Here is a 7014-nt window from a genome sequence, read left to right on the forward strand (position 1 = left end):
CCTGTTTCTATGCTGGCAAAAGAACTCAACACAAAAACTGTGCAAGGGATAAAGTATAAATTGTTATAATTTATCATTAAAATACCGGGGAATGGACATTGTGTCCATAGCACAACTGAGGACAAATCAATAGAAGGTCAAAAATACATAATCATAAACCTGCTATAATCCTTGAAGACAGCAAGAAGGTACACTGAATGATTGCTAGACAATACACTACTTCTTAACAGCTAATAACTGTTATATAATTGTGGATGAAGAGGGTTACAAAAGCCGGGCAATGCCACCATCTCAGCATGAGTTCAATGCCACCATCTCAGCTGAGTTTAAAAATAACTGGGGCTGGAACCTGATAAGATGGTGGACCCTACTGAGAGACAGGAGGATAGCCTGCAAGGAAAGGAAGCTGCAGGGGAAAACTTACTTGTGGGTGGTTTTCTCAAGGAGAAACAGGGCCTGTTCTCAAGGAGAGAGCAGGGCCTAGAGGTGAAGAAGGTCAGACAGAGCCCAAGTTAAAGTGGGATCAGGAGCAGTGGCATACCTAGCCTATTTGGAGTCCAGGCTGGTAATTTTGTAAGCAACTCCCTCCTCTTTTTTTTTTTTTTGCCATCAAGTCATAGCTGACTTATGGTGACTCTGCAGGGTTTTCAAGGCAAGAGACTTTCAGAGGTGGTTTGACTTTGCCTGCCTCCACATTGGCCCTGCTTTGCTTTTCAGATCTGATGAGATCAAGCTAGGTGGGGCTATCCAGGCTAGGGACCCTCCTCTACACAACAAAATTGTTTTCAGTAATAATCATGAAATAAAATGAAGAATAATAATGGCCAGAAAATAGATTCATGTGGGTAGCCATGTTGTTCTGAAGGAGCAGAACAAAGTGTGGTCTTAAAGGTTCCACTGGACCCAAACTTTGCTTCAATGGCCAGAAAATGAAATTTCTTCTTATTTTCATATATATAACTATGCCAGTAAAAAAGATGCAGATTCCAACATGCTGTCTATCATGAGCGCCTGTGTGGTGTAGTGCTTGAAGTGTTGGACTAGGATCTGGGAAATCCAGCTTTGAATCCCCACTCATGCCATGGAAGCTTGCTGGGTGACTTTGCCCAGTCATATTATTCTCAGCCTAGCCTTGACCTGGATAGCCCCAAGATAGCCTGATTTTGTCAGATCTCAGAAGCTAATCAGGGCTGACATGGAAGAAGGCAATAGCAAAACATCTCCTAACCTCTCTTGTCTTGAAAAACCTACAGTGTTGTCATAATTCAGGGGGTCTGCCTTTGTAGTAACTTTTACTAACATTAGGCAAAGCATCACAAAATAGTGATCACAACCTTCACAAGAAGAAGAAGAAGAAGAAGAAGAAGAAGAAGAAGAAGAAGAAGAAGAAGAAGAAGAAGAAGAAGAGAAGAAGAAGAAGAAGAAGAAGAAGAAGAAGAAGAAGAAGAAGAAGAAGAAGAAGAAGAAGAAGAAGAAGAAGAAGAAGAAGAAGAAGAGAAGAAGAAGAAGAAGAAGAAGAAGAAGAAGAAGAAGAAGAAGAAGAAGAAGAAGAAGAAGAAGAAGAAGAAGAAGAAGAAGAAGAGAAGAAGAAGAAGAAGAAGAAGAAGAAGAAGAAGAAGAAGAAGAAGAAGAAGAAGAAGAGAAGAAGAAGAAGAAGAAGAAGAAGAGAAGAAGAAGAGAAGAAGAAGAAGAAGAAGAAGAAGAAGAAGAAGAGAAGAAGAAGAAGAAGAAGAAGAAGAAGAAGAAGAAGAAGAAGAAGAAGAAGAAGAAGAAGAAGAGAAGAAGAAGAAGAAGAAGAAGAAGAAGAAGAAGAAGAAGAAGAAGAAGAAGAAGAAGAAGAAGAAGAAGAAGAAGAAGAAGAAGAAGAAGAAGAAGAAGAAGAAGAAGAAGAAGAAGAAGAAGAAGAAGAAGAAGAAGAAGAAGAAGAAGAAGAAGAGAAGAAGAAGAAGAAGAAGAAGAAGAAGAAGAAGAAGAAGAAGAAGAAGAAGAAGAAGAAGAAGAAGAGAAGAAGAAGAAGAAGAAGAAGAAGAAGAAGAAGAAGAAGAAGAAGAAGAAGATCTTGGATTTATATCCCGCCCTCCACTCCGAAGGAGTCTCAGAGCGGCTCACAATCTCTTTTACCTTCCTCCCCCACAACAGACACCCTGTGAGGTGGATGGGGCTGGAGAGGGTTCTCATAGCAGCTGCCCTTTCAAGGACAACCTCTGCCAGAGCTATGGCTGACCCAAGGCCATGCTAGCAGGTGCAAGTGGAGGAGTGAGGAATCAAACCCGGTTCTCCCAGATAAGAGTCCGCACACTTAACCACTACACCAAACTGGCTCTCCACAAGACTGGAGCTATGAAAAACGCTACCCCCTCAAATAAGTTGTCCCCATTCTCCAATGTTTCCAAAAGACTAAAGTCAAACCAGATAATCTCTGCAGTAGAGACAGAAGGTGGTGGTGGTGGGCTTTTTGCAAGCCTAGAAGAACCAGTGGAATGTACTGAGTACCCAGCAGTACCAGTGCAATCAGAGGGTCCAGCAGAACCCAGTGCCACTGTGGCAATGTCAGCTGATGTCAAGCACAGAATCATAGTCCAAGGGGGGGGAGGGTTGGAAGTCCAGCAGAACCAGTGCAATATACAGTACTCAGCAAACTCAGTGCCTTCTCTTTATAGGTTTGCAACTATACTACTGTTCAATACATTCTGTCACCAAGAAGGATACAGATGAGAAAGTCTTGAGACCAAGAAGTGAAAATAAAGAAGGGGAGGGGACACAGCAAAATTAGATGGAAGCAGAAATGAATGAGAACTGTGTGGAAAAGAGGGAAAGTGAGAGAGAGAAAGGTTGTTGCATCTTGCTGCAACATCCAAATAACTGCTTTGCAACATCTGGCTGTGCTGGGTGCAAGGAAAGGAAGAGATAAATGCTAGACAATTAGAGAAAATGACCTGCAGGGTGACAATTACTGTAGTAGCTATCTGTGTGCTGGCTTGGCTGCTTCAATCTTGGAGAAAGAGAAGTCTATCCTATCCTGGGGTGCTTTTTGCTATGCTTAGACTTCCTCTACCCATAATGGCTACAGCCATAACTGCATTTTAAAAATGAAAGATATTCAGCTGAGCAGTAGGACCTTAAAGGGCCTTCCTCAAGCTGCACCAGGGGTAGACTGGACCACCACCACCCCTGGAATGCCTCTGGCCAAGGCAGATTCCAAACCTAGGAAAAGCCTGTGGACTCAAAGGGACAGAATTTTTAGATTCTGTGTAAAAGACGGTTCACAGCAGATGACGAGAGTGGGTAAAAAGGGGGACAACTGTGTGATGAGTGCTCCCTCAAGATGCCACTAAGCACAAGCATGGCAATAACAGTGTACATTTCAAGGATTTTCCAGAGGATTTTTTTTTGTGATTGTTAGTCACAAATCAATTCCATGTCATTACTTCCTTAGAGCTAATTTAATGTAGTGGTTTCACTTCTGAATTTGTTTTTCTGGTCTCTTTGTAGGTATTATGTTGATATTACTTGGTCAAATTAATCCCCCATTGAATCAATTGGCACTGAACAGAAAGCCTTATTAACACAGCAGTGTGTTCCCTAAAGGGACCAATACATAATAGTTTGTGGTACTACCATGTTGTTAACTAGCAAGACTTTTGTAGTTTGTCAAAACACAGTGACTTCAGAGAAAAACTTGATTTGTTTGTGTTTGGTTTATACAACCCAATTCCATAGAGATGCTTCTTCACAGTGACTTCCAGCGTCACAAGGGGGGGGGGGGAGAGTGAAGTGTTTTACTCTGTTTTACTCTGCCATCGACTGCCTTTTGATTTGACAAATGATTTATTTCTTGGGCTGACTTCAATGTAATTCAATTTATTAGAGTATTTATTTTATTGTATGATTGGTATTAAAACTCAGCAGTGCTTCCATTCAGCTATTATTGCAAAGGATTGCAGCGTGGAGCATGGCATTGCTATCTCACCCCTTTCTTAAGCAATACAGTCAAGTGACTACTCCTTTTCCCTTAAGCCAGTGTATAACAGGAAATATCCTTTCCCTAAGTATATCACACTATATGAAGAGAGACTCCCCTAAAAGAGCACTCCACAGTTTAATCTTTTGTTCTGCTGCTCAATATTTATTTGTATCAAATGTGCATTATTTATAAAGTGTATTATTTAATATTTATATTTTATATATTATTTACACACACAGAACCATCAATCACATAATCATTATCCTGAAATCTAGAAGTTTGTTATTAAGTACAAAATGGCATTTAAAACACCTGCTTTGTTGTTTTAAAAGCTTGCTTTAAACCCTGCCTTATCCTGTCTCCTTAAGCAGAAGTGTTTGAGAGCAACTGATAAACACGAAGATGGGCGAGAGTAACTTGCGGCCAGGACCAGGTTAAAAGCAGGACTAAAGCCACAAGTGGCAGGTGCAACAACAGAGATGGGACTGACAACAACTCCCTCCTTTCTCACCCGCCTGCTTTAGGAGACCCAAACTCGGTGGCGGATAAAAACAGCACTGACACCTCAAAACACGTTGCTTTCCGGAGGCGCAAAGACGCTTTGCCCTCCTCTCGCCTTCCACGTGAATCCTGCCTCTGACTGAGACGCTGCAGTTGCTTTTAGAGAAGGGGCTACTTCGCCTCTTCCCACAACCCCTTTAGGCGCAAGCTTACCCCCAGCTTCGGTAAGGTCTGCTTGCTTCTCCCAAGCTGCTCCCTACCTGCCCGTAATGAGACGCTGACGCTCACCCACCGGACTCCCCAAGCACGCTGGCGGGCTTCAAGTGAGGCAAAGGAGGAACAGCTGCCGCTGAGACCTAACCCATCTCCCTGGCAACCACCTGGGCCCGCCTCCGCCTCGCAGCTTCGTCCTCCTCGCCAGTCGCTCAAGAGGGAGGGGGGAGAGGAAAGCCCGGCGCTGGTGATGTCACTCCGGAAGACATCGAGGGGAGGGGGTCCAGGAAGGATGGGTTACCAAGGCGACGGACTGAGGGCGAGGCGCCAGCGAAGCTGAGAAGACTATAGAAGGCGCTAAATGGAGAGTCGGCTCTGCTTAGGCACTGCAGCCATTAATGTTGGCGTGGCAGGAATGTTCCTTTTCGGGTGGAAGGGGGAAACACCAGAGTCAATTGCCTCGGACTTTATGCGTGAAGGAAAGCCACGTGGAACAAATAAATGAAAGTTAACAATACTCAGTCAGTACTAAAATAAGCGTCCCTTGGCTCAAAAATCTTAAATGGTCTCTAAGGTGCTACTGGACTCGAACTCAGCTCTTCTTTCTAATCCGACTAGCGTTGCCAATGAAATGTTGCGGTATTGTAAAGACCAGCAATATTTATTCCAAAATAAAGAGCAAGAGTCCAGTAGCACCTTAAAGACTAACCAAATCTGTGACAGGGTCTGAGCTTTCATAATTCACTCGCTGACTGCTCACTGCAAGGACTCAAGAAAACCAATACCCACAAGAAATCCCTAAAATTGTTAATGATTTATACCTATGGTAGAATGTTAGCACTGTTTATTTCTATTATAATTATATTATAATACTTTCCTTTGAAGTACATGTTAGATGTATATATATATAAATGTGTGTATGTATATGTATATGTGTGTGTGTATATATGGCAGAAATCTAGACAATATCAACCTATTCATGTTTTATTTATAATTGTACTGTTTCATGATTTAAAACCAATAAACTGTTAATTTACAAAAGAAAGCCAATGCTCTGCCACAAATTTTAGTTTTTAAGGTGCTACTGGACTAATGCTTTTCTACTTTTGCAGGCTAACACAGTCAGCTACCTATCTTGATCTCTTTCAAAATAGGTTTTAGTAAGTTGGAGCTCACTTAATCAGATGCACAGGAGTGTAATTTCATGGGGCAGATTTACATACTCAACATATTTCTGTTGTGTATATAAATCTGCTTTGCATAGTACACAGAGTAGGCAGTAGTATATTTCAGAAATCATAGATACCTGTGTTTTGCAACTAAAATACACATACATAGTTGTGTATTTTATGGATCTAGTGTATTGTTAATGATAAATATATGCCTAAGGCTCCATTCAGAGGGTGTATACTGTACAGTTGTATTGTCAGAATGCAAGTGGGCAGCTTCACATCTGAGCACTACCCTTTATTAGAAATACTCTTCACTTGGAAAGCTAGGATGTCAGAGTGAAGGGTTCTTACCTCAGGCCTTTTCCAATGTACAAAACATATATTGAAAAATAATGTGCACACATCTATGCAAACAATCATCCCCCATATGTGAAGAAGAGGAGATTGGATTTGTACTCTGCCCTTTACTACCCAAAAGAGTCTCAGAGTGGCTCACAATCTCCTTTCCCTTCCCGTCACCACAACAGATACGCTGCGAGATAGATGGAGCTGAGAGAGCTCTCCCAGAACTGCTCTTGAGCAGAACAGTTCTGTGAGAACTTGTGACTGACTCAAGGTCACATCAGCAGGTGCATGTGGAAGAGTGGAGAATCGAGCCCCATTCTCTCAGATAAGTCTGCAAACTTAACCACTACACCAAACTGACTCCCTGAAGTGAGTGCATTCAGCTCAGATCACAGCAATCTAGCCATATGCACATGTACCAGCTTCACGTGTGTACTGAGTTTACAGAATGCTGTACTGCATGGTACCATCTTCACTAATTTAAATGTGAATCTCTCTAGAGTCCTTCAGGCAGAGAGAGGAAGTCATCTGCTGCAGCTGGAGTATTTGAATTTTGGATTGCAACACTAAGCAGGGGCTTGGGTTAGATGGCCTGTAACAGTGGCTCCCAGGTTTTTTTTAGTCTGGTGACTAGTACGTCCACATTCACTTGATATCATGACCCACTTGAAGAACGGCAACACACGAATCAAACTGCAGAAACCTTGGGTGCACTTTCACAGGCTTTGTGTCCTACAGATTAGAAAACATTGGCCTCTAAGGCCCCTTTCAATTCTCAACTTTCCCAACCTTAGTCTGAGAATATCTGTCTAGTGGTAG

The 7014-nt window shown here is 42.3% G+C and overlaps 1 protein-coding gene across 2 annotated transcripts in view; it reads right to left on the minus strand.

Annotated features, from left to right (window-relative positions):
- WDR17 (WD repeat domain 17) overlaps positions 1 to 4824 on the minus strand; it is a 99904-nt gene extending 95080 nt beyond the window's left edge. The window contains exon 1 of one of the 2 annotated variants that reach the window (XM_060246512.1): positions 4726 to 4824. The gene's annotated coding sequence lies outside the window, so the exon portion shown is untranslated. Of the gene's footprint in view, positions 1 to 4678 lie in introns of both variants that reach the window. The other variant, XM_060246511.1, reaches the window with a different exon arrangement.
- Positions 4825 to 7014: the final 2190 nt, after the last annotated feature.

This window comes from Heteronotia binoei, chromosome 9, assembly GCF_032191835.1.
Source record: "Heteronotia binoei isolate CCM8104 ecotype False Entrance Well chromosome 9, APGP_CSIRO_Hbin_v1, whole genome shotgun sequence".
In the NCBI taxonomy this organism is placed as follows: Eukaryota; Metazoa; Chordata; class Lepidosauria; order Squamata; family Gekkonidae; genus Heteronotia; species Heteronotia binoei.